Here is a 21,222-nt window from a genome sequence, read left to right on the forward strand (position 1 = left end):
AAGCACGTCAAAGTGCAAGTAGATAAATAGGTACAACTCCAGGGGGAAGGTAAACAGCGTTTCCATGCGCTGCTCTGGTTCACCAGAAGCGGCTTAGTCATGCTGGCCACATGACCTGGAAGCTGTAAGCTGGCTCCCTCGGCCAATAAAGCGAGATGAGTGCCGCAACCCCAGAGTCGGTCACGACTGGACCTAATGGTCAGGGGTCCCGCTATGATAAAGTGGGCACAAGACATTGGTCATAACATTATGTTTGCTGACTGGGAACAGTTATGGACCACCGGTATGAAATTTACGGCATGTAATGCCTTAAAGGAAAATATTATGATAATGATTTATAGGTGGTACATGACCCCAGTCAAGCTTGCAAAAATTTATCACCTGCCTGATAATAAATGTTGGAAATGTAAAGAAACTGAAGGTACATTCTTTCACCTTTGGTGGACGTGCCCAAGGATTAAGGCTTTCTGGGAAATGATATATAATGAAATGAAAAAGGTATTTAAATATACCTTCCTTAAGAAACCAGAGGCCTTTCTCCTGGGCATTGTCGACCAATTGGTGCCAAAGAAAGACAGAACATTCTTTATGTATGCTACAACAGCAGCAAGAATATTCATCGCAAAGTATTGGAAGACGCAAGATTTACCTACTCTGGAAGAATGGCAAATGAAGGTGATGGACTACATGGAATTGGCAGAAATGACTGGCAGAATCCGTGACCAGGGAGAAGAGTCGGTGGAAGAGGACTGGAAGAAATTTAAAGACTACTTGCAGAAATACTGTAAAATTAATGAATGTTAAAATGATGTTGGAATGGAAAATAAGTGGTATTGGCAAAAAGACTGCAGCGTGCCTGAGTCACGCATCTCTCCTGGGAGAGACACGCTGGCTTGGGCGCAAGTAGGCTTCGCTCTGCCCAAACGGTCTGCCTGCTGCCTCCCCCCCCCCCAGATGTAGGGCGGCTGAGTGGGAGGAGGCAGCCAGACTCTAGAGGCCCCACGGTGTGCCCCACTCTCGCCCTGTCCCTATGGGCAGCTCGCCCCGCCCCTAGGTGTGCTGCCCCAGGCGCCCAAGTGCCTTCCTCCACTGCTGCCTGGGAAGCTCATGGTCAGGTGGTTTCCACCACTCCTTCTCATCTAGCCAGTCCCTGACAGTGGGTTTTCCTGAAAATCTTGATGTCCAACATATCTGCACAAGTATTTTCTAATTCCCGTCTCACTCCTTTATCTCAAAGAAATGTGAGGGGTTTTTTTAAAAAAAAATATGCTTCTGCTAAAAATACCAAACAGTCCATGCATACTGCATATATTATTAAACACACAATTGTACACAATATTAAACATGTCATGTTCTTTGTATCTTCTATGCACGTGCATTCCAGGTTTCCTAAAGCAGTCAGCACAGAAACAGATACGCACAATGTTGCACCCAACTGTGTGAAAATAGTAATTATATATTGATACTTAGGAAATTGTGCTGCAAGAATATAGTACTGCATGGGGCTTCGAGAGTTTTGTATGTATTTTATGCATATAATTAGTTGGTTAAAAAGAAAGAAAGTACATGAGTGGCCCAAGGCAGGCAAATCTTGGTTGTATCACCATAAGCATCAAATTCCATGTATAAATATATTTAAAACAGATTCCCCCTTCATCCCTGGTGCTGGTATTATCATACCTTGTTTGGGGAAGAGGGCCCAATGGGCAAGGGCAGCTGCAGTGCTCCAGAAGTCTACCAAAACCAGCAACACCAGTGAGAAAACACCAGATTTCCACTGAGTCCTGAAGCCAAGGTTTAAGATCTGAAACCCATTCTGAAAGGGCATTGATTCAGCAACTCCCCTGATGAAAAATCCACTGGCCACCACCCCACTCTCCAGATTGGAATACTGTGATTCTGCCAATTTCTTGTGGCTTTTTTTTTGGGGGGGGGGATGAGGTATTTCTAAAGCTCTCTCTCTCTCCAGTGCTTAAAAGCAACATGGTTACACACCATAAACTTATTGATATGCATGTTCTAAATGGTGAGGAAGACCAGCAATGAAAGACCAAGTATTGAAACAACAACAGCAACAACATTGGCACAAGTATATATTTATTTACTTCTCAAGATTTATATGCCACTTGTGATTTACAAAAGTGCTTTACAAAAAGAAGAAAACAGTAACATTGTCAGCAAAAAACCACAACAACACCATTACAAATAGCAATTTAAAACATTCAAAAATAATTAAAAACAGCAATAAGCTAAAAACCAGATTAAAACAGATGTCAACATTCTGCATGTCTAGATTGGCTTGAGGTGTACAGTGGTACCTCGGGTTACATACGCTTCAGGTTACATACGCTTCAGGTTACAGTCTCCACTAACCCAGAAATAGTGCTTCAGGATAAGAACAGAAATCGTGCTCCGGCGGTGCGGCAGCAGCGGGAGGCCCCATTAGCTAAAGTGGTGCTTCAGGTTAAGAACAGTTTCAGGTTAAGAATGGACCTCTGGAACGAATTAAGTATTTAAGCTGAGGTACCACTGTATATTTTTAAGACCCATCTTATTTTTTTATATAATTATCAGCTGTTTTAAACTTTTTTAACATTATGTTTTAATGTTACAACCCATCCTGGGTCCTTAAGAGTGAAAGGTGGGTAGATGATGATGGTGATCGTCATCATCAAAACAAAAATGTTTTTAGCAGGTGCTGAAAAGAGTGCAGTGAAGGAGCCTGCCTGCTTGATGTCAATAGGCAAGAAGTTCAAAAGTGTGGGTGGCGCCATTGTCAAAGATTGATTTCTTACTCAGTTTTAGTGCAAAAGCAAGAATAGGCGATAATTGCTTCAGTATATGCTTTCAGAAACAAAGGACAATTAGGTGTGGGGTGCAGGATCTTTAGAACTCCTTGAGCAGTTTTTTGTGTTCAAGAAGGGCACCTGGAACAACAACAGCAGCAGCCATAGGACAGGTGTATTTACCTGGCTCTCACAGATTCTCTCCCTCCAGCTCCTTAACTCAGCCACCTCCCAGCCCCAAAGCCACAGTGCGCAGCCGCAGGGTGTGATTATGGCTCTCTAAACCTCTCCAGGAGGAAGCAAGTGGGTTCATTAGCAGCAAATGCTGACTGAAGCTATAAGCCGCCAGCAAATCTGGTGCCATAGCAGCTTGCTGTCGGCAGGGGGGAACGCAGTGTGTGGCCCTGTCCGTATGCAGCGCGGTGCGAGAGGGCAGAAGAACACACTGTGCTCTGTAATGAGACTTCCTGCAAACACAATGATTCTTGGCCCGCTGCTCAGGGGAAAAAACAAAAGTAGTGCAACACATGGAAAATTGGTGGGGAAGAGAGATGGGGGAAGAGAGAGAGAGAGAGAGAGAGAGAGAGAGAGAGAGAGAAGGGAGAGGATAGGATCAAACAGGAATGTGCACTTGGTAGTCAAAAGAGGGGAAACTTGTGCAACACCTTTAGGCTGCAAGGCTAACAATATGAGTGCCAGGCAGAAATTCAATCAGTAAAGCTCTCTGTCACTGCATCTCTGTGCCTGGGAAATGCTGGTCTCTTGAATTTCTGCTTATTGTGTTAAAGGGACAGGAATCCTGTCAGGAAGTAAAAAGATGGTAGTGCAGTGATAAATACTGAAATATAACTGGTAGAACACAGGGCTCTTAATTTCAGGGTTCTGGGTTTGAGTCCCACGTTGGGTGAAAGATTCCTACACTGCTGGGGACTGGACTAGATAACTCTTGGGGTGCCTTCCAATTCTACAATTCTATGATCCCCCTTTCTCTTATGGTGTGTCCCGGTGCTTTCTTGCTTGCTTGAAGCAATTGGGTGTGGTTTGAAAGAGACTTTGTTCTCACAAGGACCCACCTTATTTTTGTGATTGTAAGTTGCTTTTGTTTTTAATGATGTCTTTTAATGTTGTAACCTTCCCTGGGATCTTTGGGTGAAGGGAGGTATTATTATTATTATTATCAATGGTAAAACATTGTACTTTGTCACACTCTAACCCCTTGGTGAAACAGGTTGGGTAGGCTTTTGAAACAATGCAGAAACCTGCAAATCCCTCTTAGGTGAGGTAAAAATGAGTGGCTGCCAGTGTTCACTGTTATTAGTGAGCCGCTTTCTTTTAAAACTGACTTCAGGCATTTACAAATGAACTATTCTCTTAGGCCTTAACCGCCAGAACCTCTTCTAAATTGAACCAAATGGCCAAAAGGATGCTAGCTCAGACAATGCAGAGGTTTGAAATTATTTAATGGTTTGTATGGAATATGCACACAGAGAAAAATCTGTCATGAGTAGGACAGCAGGAAATGCTTCCTCCAAGTTTCCTTTCCTTCCTGCATGCGAAATCATTTCGGAGGCCATTTGTTTGTGTGTTTGTTTTCCAGAGAAACGGCACACACTTTTGCTGCCTTCTCAAGTGATGCCTAAAGCAGCTAGGGTGAGCAAGTCACCTAGAAATGGTCCCACGCACAGTGTATAATAAAATTTGGTGGTGTGGGATACTGGGAGATGCCACCTGCTTTCCAGGGGAAGGCATTTGTGAAGGGAGAAAAGCCATCACTTGAAAGGGGATGTTTCCAGGGAAGGAATCAGAATGAGCTTCAAACAAGTCGTGCTGAGGGAATACTGGATGGCTGTGAGACAATGAAAACATAGCACATACGACACACTAAAACTCCACCTAGAATCCTACCTAGAATTGATTAAATCTCTGGAGTCTGGTGGGAATCTTAGCTCAGTGTTTGAGCATCTCCTTTGCATGCAGAAGGTCCCAAGTTCAGTCCCTAGCATCTCCAAGTATGGGTGGGACTGCCCCCTGCTTAAAACCCCCTAGAGCCATTGCTTGCTGGTGTGCCAAGCTACGTGCAACAATGCTCTGAGTCAACTCCATGTCAGACGGGTGGGATACAAATAATAACATTATCATCATTATCGTGATTATTATCCCTTCATGGCCCATGCCACCCTCCCCCTGGATTCTGCTCTTCAATGCAGTCCTAGGGGGATGACAGGATTCCTTACCCCAGCCCCAACTGCTGCACAGCACACATTTTCAGCCTGCACATATTGGTTTTCTATCTGGCAACCTCTCTTGACTCTGACCTTTAATTTACTCATTATCCATCCTGATTAATTGACCGATAAAGCTCTGTCCGGTTTTTAAAAGCAATTTCCCAACCCACTTTCTTTTAGTGGAGCTCTGAGTGGGCAGCTGGCTCCAATATGCTCATGACCAAGCCTTCCCCAGAGTGCAAGGCACTGCAAGTATTGTCTTCTTCACAACAACCTACAATAGCAACCTAGTGCATTTGCAGGGTCCCTTTGTAATAGTCACAGCCACACCCCCTCATAGCCACACCCCCTCCTAAGATTACACAACCTTTTACAATTATACAATGATCTTATAATTATACAATAATAATCAGAGCCGGCTCTGCCATTAGGCGGACTGAGACGGCTGCCTCAGGCGGCCGAAGTCCCCAACACGGCAGCCCCACAGAAGTGAGCGCTGATTTCAGCCAAAATCACAAATACATACATAGAGTAAACATACATAGGATAGGGCTGCAAATCCCTTTTCAATCAATAGGAGTTGCATTTCAGTAAGCGCTCATAGGATCAGACTGTAAGTCCCACTGAACTCCATAGTGATGCTTTTAGAAACAATGGCAGAAGTGGATCAGAATCCTGGCTCTCCAAAGGGATTCTCATCTCTCTCTCTTTCCCATTACAGTGGTACCTCGGGTTACATATGCTTCAGGTTACATACGCTTCAGGATACATACTCCGCTAACCCAGAAATAGTGCTTCAGGTTAAGAACTTTGCTTCAGGATGAGAACAGAAATCGTGCTCCGGCGGCGTGGCGGCAGCGGGAGGCCCCATTAGCTAAAGTGGTGCTTCAGGTTAAGAACAGTTTCAGGTTAAGAACGGACCTCCAGAACGAATTAAGTACTTAACCTGAGGTACCACTGTATAGTCAGCAGGAAGCACAAAAACAATTCACATACACTGAGCTGCAACGGTACGTGATGCTCTGGAATGCTGGTGGCGGCAGTGCCCCCTTTAAAATAAGAAAAGGACATTCAGAAAGTTCCTGCCTCTCTTGCCATTATCTTGGGAGCCTTGAAGGCCCGCCTGGTGAACCAGTTGCCAGTAATTAGCCCAGCATCCGTACGGAGCGTGAACACCTCTAAAATAACCCCGCTGCCTTCCATGCGGCAGAGATGGCAAACGCAGAGATCAAGTGAGCACAGGCCGTCTGGCAGCGCTGCAGCTAATGGTGCACCGGGGAAGCTGTCACTGTCAATCAGCCCAGTCTGTGTTGTCAGGGAGAGTACAGGATGCCGACTGTTTTGCACAGACAGCCTCACGTACCCAGTACCTGGCAGGCACCTCGATGAGCACAGGGCACCGGCCTCTCCGCTGACAAAGATTCACATCCCGCAAGGCGGCAGAGCAATGTAATTCCGACGGAAACTCCCAAGCGTGCCGTTTCAGGTGTACCCAAAATGAGGCCCAAACAAAATGTGTTGCCATGCAGTGGCATCCTTCATTGAAATGCAGAGGCAGCTGTCCCCATCAAAGTGATGCTTCCTCCTAGGTAATGTGATGCTTCAGGAACTTAAAACCTTCCTATTGATTTCCACAGCTGTTTCTGCCTTCCTGAATGCTGCCTGGCACCCTGTGCTTGGAACCCTTACCTGCTGGCATATAATTTTCTCGCTAATGGGAATTATTACAAAGTTCCTAAGTTGCTGTGATGTGTCCGCTATTGCACAGGGTGCCTGGAAACTGTGCACTGTTTCTTATTTAGAAGCACAGGCAAAAGCTATTGCTTCCCATTCAAAAGCTATTCTCATTTGTAGTTGGGGAGGTGGTGTAAGTTGGCTGTGAAACATCTTCCACATCAGGTCACTTCTTTCCTCCTCAGTGATCTCAAAAACATATATTCAGATATGCCGTTTGTTGGCAACATCTATCTCTAGAAGCAAACAAAGAAGTTTTTCCCCCTCTTTTGCTTTGAATTGTGGGGAATCACAGATTGTTGTAGCATCAGAGGGCAAATTAGATGTAACTGTTTTTTATAATCTTTCATGTAAATGGGATGCTTTGGGAGTCAGAAATCCTGGGCTGCATATGTATTTGAAGCAGATTACTTCCTGGGAAGTGAAGTTTGTTAATGGTGCTGGGATTTGTAGCTTTATGAGGTGCAAACTACAATTCCCATGATTATTTTCGGGAGAAGCAATGTGCTTTAAATGCATGGTGCATATGCAGCCTGGATCCTGATCGGTGTGGAAGAAAACATAATGTGCTGGCCAGGATGATTCCCTTTCCGGCATGTGTGTGGGAACAAAAATCTGGTTATTCCTGTAGAAGGAAGTTGGAAAATAGAGCAAGAAAACAGCGTTTGCAAGAAGAACAAAAAGCAACCTCATAAAACCCGCTGGCTCCTACAAAGGAACACCCATCTGGCTTAAAGAAGGCTACTTGAACCATCTCACAGAAGTCCAATGAAAGGGAAAGAAAATGCTCAGAATGACAAATTTCCCTTTAATTCCTTTCCCGTCCCTTGTGGATACTACACAGCTTTGAGATTTCCCCCCACTGCTGCCGTGCTGGGAGTCCTAATCAGGACCGGCGCCTTATTGTTGCCTTTGTTCCTTCGTCTCCTTCTCCTTCTTCCTTGGCCAGATCTTAAGGAGCCAAAGGTTCAAAACGTGCCCTTTTGTTTGATTTGCATCAGATATGAAGGCAACAATACACAAGGCTCTTTCTTTTTCCTCCACCCCAGCCCCCTGCTCAGCAACGTCCCTGCCAGAGCTAATCAAAATTCACAGCACCTGGCAACATGTAAATGGCATTTCAAACACTTCGAAATATGAATCCCATCCCTGGTTCCCCATGTCCTGTCATGCTTATCAGTGGTACGAGAGGAATGGGGAGAAGCTCCTAGCCCTTTTCATGCCAGAAGAGTGATAGATAATAACATTTTGGAAGAGAGAAGAGGCAGGGAGGGCTGGAGAGCAAGAAATAAGCTTCTGAGCGGAGGAGTCAATTGGTTGTTCACTCCAAGTTTTGCAGGCTAGGAGGGGACATTCCACTTGCTTTTTAAGAAGTTGTTTTCTCCACCTCCTCTTTCACTGGAGAGCCACTCCAGCAGAATTAATCCCCCCCCCCTCTTTCCACTGCCCACCCTCTTCTGCAGCAGGACTCCATAAGAAGTTCCTGTAAATGGCAGCTCCCCATTTTGGGCTTATTTGCTTTTTTTACCCAATCAACTTCATGGCCTCTATCTATCATCTATCTATCTATCTATCTATCTATCTATCTATCTATCTATCCATCCATCCATCCATCTACCTACCGGCCTACCTACCTATCTATTAGGTTGCTTCCCTCTCCCCCCCAAAAAAGGGACAAAGCATCTTACAATAAAATAATCCAAACATAAATGCAGCCGATATCAAAATGCAGAAGAGAATACAGCATGGAGATATACTTTGATTCACAATGACCGCTCCCCGCTTAAAACGGGGGGCGCCCTTTGCGTGGACACGCACAGCCCCTAGATCTGGAGCGGCTCCATCAGCATAGGCTTGGCTTTGCCTTCCCTCAGGTGGGATACCTGGAGGTCTCCGCCTACCTCAGACAGTTGTCCAATCCCACCTGGGGGGAAGCGTTGCCAAGGAGACCAGGCCAGGTAGGGGAGGGATTACCTGCCCACACAATAGAGGGAGGATCTTACCTGGGAATCCTCACTTGGCTCCAGAGCTTCTCCCACCCTACCCACCCTCAGTTAATGTCTTATTTTGCAGGTTAACTTTTCTTCACAGGTTTTGCAGGTTAACTTTTCTTCACAGGTATGTGGGCGCTGCTACATTAAGGTCGCTGTTAAATGGCTGGAAATGAATTTCCCTGCATTGGCAGGTTTCGCCTTTCCCGTAGCAAAACGTCACAGCTTTGGCGGTATCAGGCTTTGGGTGGAATCCTTTAGTCCATCTTCCTCTTTGCGGCGGCGATACCAGGGTTCCCCGTTATAGGGGTTTCTGAAGGGAGGCTTTGACCATACGCCGAAAGGTCGTCATTGCTCTCCCCTGCGGCAGCAGCGTAACGGGGGCGGCTATCTCTGCTTGAACATATGTTCTCCAGAGCCGCCCCCCCACACACACACACTGGATAACCCTGATGCTCCCTAGGTCCCCGGCTGGGGACTGGGGAGGGAGAACGCCCAATGCCTGAGCCAAGGTCTACCCACATTTGAAATTTAATAAAGTTGTGGCCAATTTAATCCCATAGCACGTTGTCTTGAGTCATTATTCCACATGACGGGGGGAACCGCTCGGGATCTGGGGACTCCGCCTGTCCACACAAATGCATACAGCAAGGCAAAGTGAGCATCAAAATGCATATTGTGCAAAGTGAAAATGCATAGTGAAACCATATTGACCACTTCAGTCTGCAGAATCAGCAGTCCTACAGGTGACAAATAATACTCATTCCACAGTTGTTAGAAACTGATCATTCCACACTTTGGAACTCCCTGCCTATTGAAATCAAGCAGGCACCTTTACCGCACACTTTTTTGGTGTGAGCTTAAAATGTATCTGTTTAGACAAGCCTATGCAGATATGTGGACACTGATGTGTTTTAATCCACTTTACTGTTAATTTTAATTATTTGAAAAAGTTTTTTTAATTGTTTTAAAATGTTTTTATTGGTAATTTTAATATTTCTTGCAAGCCACTTAGAGGTTTTACTGCAATAAAGTGGTGCATACATTTTGTTAATTCTGTTCACACTGAAATAAATAGAAATAATACAAACATGAATTATATTAGGGGAAATTGCTTTGCAATTATTAGGCAAAGTTACGTGCAAGAAAACATCTGTATTAGGAGAAATGTGCACTAAATTGCCGACATACTTCCATGACTTTAAATAAATAAATACTTTGCAAACTGATGTGGAACTGTGGAGAAGTAAACTTCAGATTGGAAAACTGAGAAATGGCGACAAACCAAAACTGACAGACTTGCCCCTTCTTACACAGCACCGGCCACCAGCTCCCAGACCAATGAGGTCATCAAAAAATGTATCCCATTAACATCAGTAAAAATTGACCTCAAGCATGAAGGAAGGAAGCAATAAAGATCTCCAGCAGTGCTGATAATTGCCAAGGTCACCAAATGAAAGACTACTGACTCTCCAAGTGTCTATACAAATTTTACAGAGTCTGCAAGCCTATCATCATCATCATCATCTTATTACAAAAGAATTTCAGAAATAGACTGGAAAGAGAAGTTGCCAAATTGCAACTTATTACCAAACTTAAAACCATGGAGAGACCTTGTCTGAATAGAGACATTGGATTCTTATCTCATTATACATGATAAAGCTATTTTTAGCCATCTCACCCCTTGCTTTTTCCTGTAAGACCAATTGCAGTCTTTAACAGTCATCAACAGGTTTACCACACCTATCAGCCAATCACCCATTCCTACCACCCTTCTGAGAAAAACCCCACCCTACCCTCTCACTATATATAAGGGGCTGGTGACTTCTGTTTCTGTGTATCTGAAGAATGTGCATGCACACAAAAGTTCATACAGTGGTACCTCGGGTTTCAGACGCTTCAGGTTACAGACTCCGATAACCCAGAAATAGTACCTCGGGTTAAGAACTTTGCTTCAGGATGAGAACAGAAATTGCATGGCAGCGGCACGGTGGCAGCGGGAGGCCCCATTAGCTAAAGTGGTGCTTCAGGTTAAGAACAGTTTCAGGTTATGAATGGACCTTTGCAACGAATTAAGTTCTTAACCCGAGGTACCACTGTACCAATAACTAACTTAGTTGGTCTCTAAGGTGCTACTGGAAGGAATATTTTATTTTATTTTACTTTACTTTATTTTATTTTTTTCGACTACGGCAGACCAACATGGCTACCTACCTGTAATTATCATCACCATCCCAAAGCTGACTATACCTTGGATGCAGCTTTCCTCTCTCCCCAAACCTCCCTGTGCTTATTCCTGGGTTATAGGAGCGGGTTCCACCTTAAACTTGGAGGCTCAGGATGTCTCAGCAGAAGGAAAAACAAATTGTTCTGTTAAATCTCTGAAGGAACAGACTATCTTGCAGTCTCGATGCAACCACATGCAAGTAAGTGGAGAGATAAGGTCTGTCCTCCTTTCTGGCGTGATTGCTCAGGGCATATGGGAGGAAGGCAAAATTAACAATGCAACACATTTGCTGCCTCCCTGCCCTTCCTCCTGACAGTCTCTCAATTCTGAAGCCAGATGCCACCTGAACATCTGAAATCAGATTTGAGATACAGCCAGTTGGTCATCAGTATTTGATCACCAGCCTGTGACAATCTCCTTGCCTGCTATCATTTTTACATATATTATAATAATATAATTCTGTTAGAAGATTCAGAACAGATAAAAGAAAGTACTTCTTCATGCAGCACAGTTAAACTATGGAACCTGCCTTCATAGAAGGCAGTGATGACCACCAACCTGGACAGCTTAAACAGACGATCACCAGGGTTTCCCAAATTTGGGTCTCTAGCTGTTGTTGGACTTCAACTCTCATTGTCCCTAAGCTAGCAGGGCAAGTGGTCAGGGAACTGTAGTCTTAAAACAGTCGGTTGAAGAGTCGGTGGAAGAAGATTGGAGGAAATTTAAAACTTATTTACAGAAATATTGTAAAATTCTTGAATGCTGATGACATTGAAATGAATTGAAGGGGTTCTAGCAACAAGGTAAAATGTAAGATGGGATTGATAATAGATAAACTAATAGGATATGAATTTGCTGAACCAATTTTTAAAAGGGATACAAAAAAGGGAGGCATGAGGAAGTCAGGAAAATAAGTTAACTAAAGATGAGAAATTAAAAAAGAGGGAGTTTTGTTTTCTTTTATATGTGTTTTCTTCTTCTTCTTCGTGTTTAATGTTTGTATTTTTGTATTTTGTAATTTTGTATTTTTCTGTTTTTGTATTTTTCTGAACTTTTCTATTGATAAAACTTAATAAAATATTAATGAAAAAAAAAAAACAGCTGGGGACCCAAGTTTGGGAAGCCCTGGATTAGACAAATAGGAGATGGCTATTGATGGCTACTAGTAATGATGTCTATGTTCTTCCTCCATGATCAGAGGCAGCAATGTTTCTGAATACCAGTTACTGGAAACCACAGGAGGGGAAAAAACTCTTGTGCTCAAATCCTGCTTGAAGAATTCCCATTGGCTTGACTCAGCTGGCTCGTCGTATGTTTTAAGGCAATTAATTGCTTTTCACTAAACAAAGTTGCAAGCCGCCCAGAAGGTATATGTTTAGGGGGCAGTATACAAATACCACGAACATCAACATGTCATTACTATGTTCTAACGAAGGGTTAGGAACCATTTTTGACCTGAGGTCTGCATTACCTCCTGGGAAATGTTCTGGGGGCCACCTGGCAGTGGCGGGTGGGCTAGAAGCAAAAGTGGGTGCATCAATAAATGCACATTTTTTACACTTTGTACAATAGACTAGTACAGTACACAGTACCGCTGTGTCATAGGCACTCACATACACCTCTCTATTCAACTAGACAAGCATTATTAAAGTTCATTGATGCTTTTCACCTAGGCTAAAGTGTTTATGCTGTGCATTGTTTCACAAACTTCTATCATGTTGCCTTTTGCCTTTTCCCCAAACCAAAAAGTCCCCCAAATTTCCATGGGGAATCGCTCCATCCCCTTGATCTACTTGTTTGCCCTTTTCTGAAGCATTTCCAAATTCTACCATATACATTGTGAGGTGAGGTGACAAGAACTGTACACTGTATACCAAATGTGATCACGCCATAGATTTGTGTAGCGGCATTATGGTATCATGCAATTCAGTTCAATCACATGTTATGACATTAGTGTAGGGGTTGGTCATTAAAATTCCTTCCAAACATATAAACACTGTGTCTCAGGTGAATGATGCAGGAAACAGAGGGTGAGAGAGAGAGGGGAAGAACAAGGCTGAATGGACTGTATCCCATTCCCTGAACACTTATGCTTAAAAATGTCTCCCCCTCATTTTCTGCCTTGCCTTCCTTCTCTATTTGCCACCATGCTGTGGGAGGTGACAGGTCCCTTTATCTCATTTTCCTTCTGTTTTATAACCCCAGTTCTTGCAATGAATCCCATTTTGTTTCTCCCAGACACATTTTATCACAATAATACTTCACACTATGCAAGAAAACTTCAATTACCGGTCCCGGAAGTAATTCATATGAATTAAACCCCTGATTTCTCACTGAAGCTATACACACAAAATGGTGTGTTGAGAGGAACAGTCTCACACATTAGGATGAAAGAAAGAAAGAAAGAAGATGATGTGAGAACTGAGTTCCAAAGATGCCTGGGTTTGGCTCCTAAGTCCACAAAAGCATATGACGCATAAGAGCATTTGTGGGCTGCCCTGCCTACATGCAATATATGGTTGTGAGACATTGGCAGCTCCCTAGAGGCCTAGGATGAAAAGAAAACTATTCACACAAATCTCCCAGACCAATACTATGTTGGAAGGGATGGAAAGAGGATCAATTTCAATGCATTTTCTTATTTGACATAAGCTGCTTTGGGGACCTTCCTGGATTGAAAAGTGGTTTGCGAATCAACATAAGTCAGAGAGAGGGGTGTGTGTGGAAATGCCCCACCAAACGGAAGAAACACTGTTGAAGTATAACCTGCTGGGATTTTTAATAATAATAATAATAATAATAATAATAATAATAATAATAATAATAATAATAATAATATAACAGTGGAACCTTGGTTCTCGAACGCCTTGGTACTTGAACATTTCAGCTCAGAAGTAAGTGTTCCGGTTTTCAATTTTTTTATTTTTTTTATTTTTTTTTACAGTCCGATGCGGCTGTCAGCTATTGTTTCCAGGGCACCAATCGGAAGCCATGCCTTGGTTTTTGAACGTTTCGGAAGTCAAACCGATTATGTTCGAGAACCTAGGTTCCACTGTAATAATAATATATTGAATTTATATACCACCCTATACCCGGAAGTCTCAGAGAGAGAGGTTCACAGAATAAAATTAAAATATAAAGCCACAAAGTATATAACCAAAATAAAAACAACAACCCAACAACCCCCATATATATATATATATATATAGAGAGAGAGAGAGAGAGAGAGAGAGAGAGAGAGAGTTAGTTTTGTGAACAACAACTAGATAATGGTTCCTACAATGTGCAACAAATAATGCATGGAGGTGCAAGGGTTATCACTCACCTTGTTGAAACCTTTCAAGTGCAAAGCCTTCCCATGTCAAAGAAGGGCGTGAGGAAAAGGCAGAGGGCCATACCACAAGAACAGCCACAGAGGAAACAGCAGCCTTGCCCTGGAGACAGGGGCAGTTGGCTTCTTTCATTGGCTGGATTTATAAGCCGAAGAATGCTCTGGTGTAAGAGCCCAATACCCTACTCTCTACATACCCTCCAAGAGTTCCTGTTTTCCAGGGACAGTCCCGGAATTACAAAAGCCACCCTGGCTTCTGATTTGGTCCTGGAATGTCCCTATTCCACTGCCAGTGCTGGTGCCGCCAACCTTGGGGAGGAGGATGAGCTGGTGCTTGTTCCAAATGGCAGCTGTGAGGAAACATCCCGTTGCCCCTCCATGACCTCTGCTGCTGGCCTCCTCCCTTGGGCAGCTTGTGGAGGCTGCTGAAAAGCAGGCAGAGTGGAGGAGAGGCGGCCACCCCCAAGGAGCAGCCCCACATGACATGCTGGATCAGAGGGGCAGGCAAAGGGCAGGGCCTCCCTGGGCAGGAAGAAAGAGGGGGCAGAGTGGAGCTCAAGAACTCTTGGCTTTCTTTAAAAACAAAAACAAAAAAACATGCTTTGTGCATTCACATCTAATCTTTTTTGCCCCTTTCTAAAATTTATTTATTCGTGTGTCTTTTTCTTTTTGCAAATCTACCAAAGAACAAAACAATATAAAATCAGGATTAACGGGTTTTCTCAGGATGGTGGGGGGACATGTGTGCTGTGTCCTGTTGATGGTGGAAGTCACACTTCTTCAGACAGGAAATATTCTGAAGGGCAGGGGGTGGGGCAAAAATCGGGGGCCGAGGAGGGTCAGTTGGTGGAGAGTGAGAAATGTCCCTATTTTCTTTTTCTTTTTTTTAAATTTTTATTTGGTTTTCTGCTTTTATAAAGACAAAACACACACAAAGAAAAAACACAAGACAAAAACATGTATAAAATCAGCAAATCCCCTTTTCATAACCTTGTTCCCTGACTTCCCCCCACCCCCCCTCGTGCATCCCAGTTCCCAAGATTATATCAGCAAGTTGGTATTTCTCCTCTTAACCATCTTATTCATCTTATTGCCTCTTTTATAATAAAAAATTAATTTTCCTAAGTTGGACTTAAGTTCTCTTCCATCGATTTTTCATTTTATCTTAATTAATAGTCATATTAACCAAACCTAAAAGTCTTAAGAGTTTTTAAGAATCTCCTCTTCCCTCCCTCCCATCCCCGGTTTTTGTCCCTTCCCAATAGAGATCCAAAGTCAAGATTCTCAGCCTGGGTTCCTCACGTCCGAGGCTTTCAAGTCTCTTTCAGTCCCTCTCCGCCTGTCTTGTTGGTAGTCCTTTATGTCAGTCGTCGAGTCTGGAAAAAGTTCTTTCACCATCAAAGTATATTCTCTTCCCACAAGGAGATTTGGAAGTAACTGCTGAAAAATTTCCACAGAGCCTGTGTCTTCAAAATCAAAGTCCAAACGGAGGCCCCAATCATATTTCTTTATTTTAAATTCCTGTATTCCATATTGTCCCGGGACCTCCTCCTTCTTCTTCTGTGTCTTTCGCAGACTTGTGGTAGATATGTTCCCAGAGTCTCCTTGCTTGTGTTCCACAGATGTCAGCTTTTGGTTGTTGCTTCCCAAGGTTACTTCCTCTTTTTCTTGTTGTTTAGTCTCTTCCACCTCTGTAGATATTGTTTCCCATTCAGCTGTGGATTCTTTCTCATTCAGGTCCTCCATACAGAGAGCAGAGTTGCCTGTTCCCAAGGTCATAGTCACAAGTTGTTTATTCATGGCCAAGCTCTGCTCTTGTAAGATTCCCACCAATTGAAACATCCTTTCGATTTCCACTAGTAACTTTCCTTCCACAGCCATTGTATCCATTGTAGTTTCGCAGAATTCCCCCTAGGGGGAATCTGGTTACTTTTTAGTCTTTTCTCCAACAGTCCTTTAACTGATTATTATTACTTTGTTTCCAACAATTTTGGCTCAATTATAACTCGTCTTAGTCCAGAGGGATCTTAGATAGCAATTTTTCCACTTTAAACCGCCCGTTTGACAGCTTTGACAGCTGTCCAACTCCGCAGCTCTTACACAGGCACAAAGGCAGGACGTTCCCGAGCCCGGGAGGGGGGGTTGTTTAGAACAAAAATAAGGTTTCCAAAACTGCACTCTCCAGCCCAAAATTTCCTTTAGCTAAATCTTGAAAGTTAATGTCCTTTTTAACTCACCCCACCAAGGGTAGGCTCTCCAGCTTAGCTCTTATATCGTTGCTTAGATCTTCTGCAAGGGGGGGGGTGCGGACTTCCTTTTAGCACACCCCCCGGTTGTCTCCAATTCAGGGTAATTTTTTTTTTTAAAATCCCAATCCGTCTTACTCACGGGTGATTCTTTCAGTCCAAATTTTCAAGGAAGAAAGTCAGCGCTCTCTGGTCATGGCTCGCGGCTTCGCTCCACCAAGGTAGCGATCGACTCTCAGTGCCACGCCACCCCCGTATCCTCTCCGCAGCCTTTAAAAAGGCTCTTCGTGGATCAGGGGGGGCGCTTAAGGCACCCGCCGAGTCTTCAGTCCGCAGGCTTCCGCGCCTGCGGTTTTTAAGGGTCCCCGCGTCGCCGGCGCGGCAAAGACCCATCCTCGGTAGAGCCGATTCCCTCCGCAGCTCGGAGGGAATCCGCCATTTCCAGATCACGTCAACCCGGAAGTCCGAAATGTCCCTATTTTCACCTGAGGAATGTTAATATCATCATCATCATTTACTTATACCCCGCCCATCTGGCCAGGCTTCCCCAGCCACTCTGGGCAGCTTCCAAGAGGATATGAAGAACACAATAAAACATCAAACATTAAAAACTTCCCTATACAGGGTTGCCTTCAGTTGTCTTCTAAAAGTCAGATAGTTGTTTATTTCCTTGACATCTGATGGGAGGGCATTCCACAGGGCAGGCACCACTACCAAGAAGGTCCTCTGCCTGGTTCCCTGTAACCTCACTTCTCGCAGTGAGGGAACCACCAGAAGGCCCTCGGAGCTGGACCTCTGTGTCCGGGCAGAACGATGGGGGTGGAAACACTCCTTCAGGTATACTGGGCCGAGGCTGTTTAGGGTTGGAGGGTATTTACTCATAAGCAAGAAAGCAGAGGCACAAAAGGAGTACAAGTGAAGAGCCTTGTGTGAAATAGAGGAACAAAGAGGAACAGCCTCTGTGGGTTTGCCAGGAATCCGTAAAAGAGAAGGTGCAGAGTAGGAGTAACACCCTTCCTTCTGCCTAAGGCCAAAAAGCCCTATGGTTTGTTATGCACCAGCATAGGAAGTTGCCTTATACCAAGTCAGAACAACAATCCATTTGGCCCAGTATTGTCTACAGTTATGGGCAGTGGCCTATCCAGGACCTCAGACAACAGACATTCCCAGTCGTACCTGGAGATGCTGGGGATTGGATGTGAGACCTTCTGCACACAAAGCAAGTGCTCTACCACTGAGCTGTAGATTGTCCTTCTACTGACATGATTTCCACTGCAAGTTCTTCCAAACTATCACCACATAATCTATGCAAATTAAAACATCACACACCCTCCCTCTTCTTAACATCCTTTCCAGAATCAGCATCTGCCGACATGGAGCCAAGCACATCTTGAGTTTGACTTCAAGAGAGACCAAAACATAATTGTATTGAAACCCCCTAAAACATAATGCATCTCTTTAAGCACCATTATCTTCAAATGGTCTCATAAATAACATGGAAAGAATAATTTAATTTGTGCCAAAAATAGATGCCTAAACACTTCACTAATCTTATCCAACCACTCGGGTTTCCAAGCAATCATCTAAGGTGACGAGAAGGATGCAAAGAGAAAAAAATGTTTTATTAAAGACCATTTGTTAAGCACGAGTACTCCTTTGTTTGGGATAACTATTAACACCACAGTTGTCATTCACCCAGTGTGAAATCACCCAGATTAGTTTGACATCACTCAAAAACATTTGATTTCCCCCTAAATTCCTTGGATCTAAGGACAGCTCAGTCGGTAGAGCACAAGATTCTTAATCTCAGGGTTGTGGGTTTGAGCCCCACGTTGGGCAAAATATTCCTGTCTTGCAAGGAGACCATTAGATGACTGTTGTGGTCGCTTCCAATTCTATAAACCTACCAACCCCATTTTTTCAGGCAATCACTTCAATACAGGAAGCTAGCCTGGCTTAATTAGCTTTTAACACTTGTTGGGTAGAGGGATTAGAAGTGTAGCACACAGCTTAGCACCCCAAGCCTTGATTAAATTCTAACACTCACTGGATCCAGCAATTTAGAGAGGTCTAGCACCCACAAACTCATAACAATGCTTTTAAAATAGCAGGAGCTGCTTAAGTTACTCAGAGCTGATACAGACTGGATTTCCTATGTCGGACAAGCCTTACAAGGGAGAGGCCTGAACTAGCGTTATCATGCGGCCTGATTTAAATCAGATGTTCACTGTTCCACTCAAACTTGGTGCTATTCAAATGCTAATTTAAAATGTGCTTGCATTGAAATGATTTGACATATGTAAATAAGCAATGGCCATTTTCTCCTCCCCGAAGGGGGCATTGCTTCACAATCTCTTAGCTTTGCAATAAGTAAGGGAAGCTATTTTAGCAGATAATCTCTGTGCAGCATAATGGGGGGTACACTGTCTTCTAAATTTGATGCAGACTTTGATCTTGATGAATCATAGAACTGCAGAGTTGGACGGGATCCCGAGGGTCATCTAGTCCTATCCCCCGCAATGCAGGAATCTCAACTAGATCATACATGACAGATGGCCATCCAACCCCTCTTTAAAGTCCAGGAGGGAGGAGGAACACTGCTTAGTTTTGCAAACTCACAGGGGACATCTGGCGGCCTACATTCTATTTCTATTGTGGCAGCAACTTTGATATTCCTTTGTATAAGTCATTAATCAGAGTCATATGAAAGGCTCACCCATTATTCAAAGTGGGTGGTCACATCATTATACACAGTGGAAGCAATCACTAGCCCCACAGCAATAAGTTGCTTAAGTCCAATAGCTGCTCAGAGCACATCTTGGGTGCTCTTGCGGTGGTCATTTTGGCGACTGTGACTCCCCAAAAGTACAAGTCCAGTTTTGGATTCTGGGGGGTCAGATTAAAATTACACAGCCCCTTCTACCCCCTCAGGGACTGTACCTCATTCAGCTGTGCTCTACAGGGCTAGGGTTTGTTGTCTATAGAATTAACACCAAAACATATCAGATACTGTAAATCAGTAAAGCATTGATCCCATACTGAAGTAAATCAGAATGCAGAAAGCTTTACATCAAGCACAATTCATGTTACATTTTGAGCTCAGGATGCTTTTGAGCCAATATGCTTCTGCATGCATTCTGAGATTCACATACAATTCAGATGGCATCCTAAGGAGATGTATAAGCTCTGAGAAATGTCACCAATCTTATAGGAATTCTCCCTGTGGTCCCTGCAATCAGATAATGCTTCTCCCAAGCAAGGACCTCCAAATTATTCAATGTGAAATTTCTTGGCAACTCACATTTAAGGTACTTCCTCAGAATTTCAAAAGGGCATTAAAACTTGGGGGGGGGGGAGAGCAACACCAACAGCATGTAGCTGAACTAACAAACCTGCACTAATGTTTTTGGTGGGTCCCAGGAAGTGACTGCAAAGTGCAAACACACATATTTCACTAATCTTATCTAAATTCTTTTGACTTTCCTTAAAAATCATGGGAATGCACATATTTGTCAAGTTCAGTTTTTCCTACTTTCTCTCCCTGCTCCCCTTAAGTTCTGGTGAATTGAATTCTGCATTAGTTTTATTTTTATTTTTAACTGTTTTGAATTTGAATTTTAACTTCTTTTTGTTTTATCATTACATATCTTATTGTCCTAATCCACACCAGGACCTTATGGCCAAGGGTGGGCAAGAACTCTAATAAGCAAACAAAGCCATGAAAATCCATACATGTACAAAATGTTCTCCCAATAGATTAAGCATTGCATGACATTTGCCTCATTGGTGCATTTTTTGAAAGGCCTTTCTGTCAATATAATGTTATTTTTTCCAATGGATAAATACTTTCTGCACACTTTTCTCTAATAAACATTTCTTTATTTTGGAAAACTACATCACAAAATGTGGTGACATGATACCCATGGATACCCATGTTTTGGTTCATGTATTGGTTTGGGAACTGCAAATATGGGGAAGGGCTGTAGCTCAGTGGTAGAGAACTTGGTTTGCATGCAGAGAGTCCCAGGTTCAATCCCCACATGACCCAGAAACTGTACGCCAGCTCCCTCGGCCAATAAAGCGAGATGAGCGCCGCAACCCAGAGTCGTCCGCGACTGGACCTAATGGTCAGGCGTCCCTTTACCTAATCCTGGAGAACTGCTGACCATCAGTGTAAACAACATCAAGCTAGGTGCACCCATGGTTTGACTGGGTATACAGCAACTTCCAATGTTCCTATGTAAGTTCACATGAACATATCACAAATTAACCCCCCCTCCATCCTGACCAAACACAGCCTGACTTCTCTGCACTCCCTCAAAACCCTGCCACATTATCTCAGTTAAGTGAAATTCAGTGGTACCTCAACATTTGAACTGGCTCGTCATTCCTGCAGTTCTCTTTGCCCGTGAACAAAACCTTGCATTTTCCACCTCACTGTGGTCTGCTAAAACTTTCTAAATTTCAGGCTCTCTTGCTGTTTCCCACTTGCAAAACAACCTTTTAGACATCGGGTTTTCTGATTACCCTTCTTTGTGTGGCAGGAAATGTTTGCAGAGGAAGCAAAAAAAAAACCAACACAAAAAACCCCCAAACCGGGAGTCAGTACATTAATGCCCTGAGATGAAATATAGTTCTGTCTAAATATGCTCATGGTAATTCAGAATGCATTTGAAGTGATT

At 43.6% G+C, this 21,222-nt stretch overlaps 1 protein-coding gene across 8 annotated transcripts in view; it reads right to left on the bottom strand.

The window, feature by feature from the left end:
- Window positions 1–21,222, bottom strand: part of NTM (neurotrimin) — an 825,333-nt gene that overhangs the window by 231,940 nt on the left and 572,171 nt on the right. The window lies entirely within an intron of this gene.

Source organism: Podarcis bocagei (assembly GCF_964188305.1).
Source record: "Podarcis bocagei genome assembly, chromosome: 15".
In the NCBI taxonomy this organism is placed as follows: domain Eukaryota; kingdom Metazoa; phylum Chordata; class Lepidosauria; order Squamata; family Lacertidae; genus Podarcis; species Podarcis bocagei.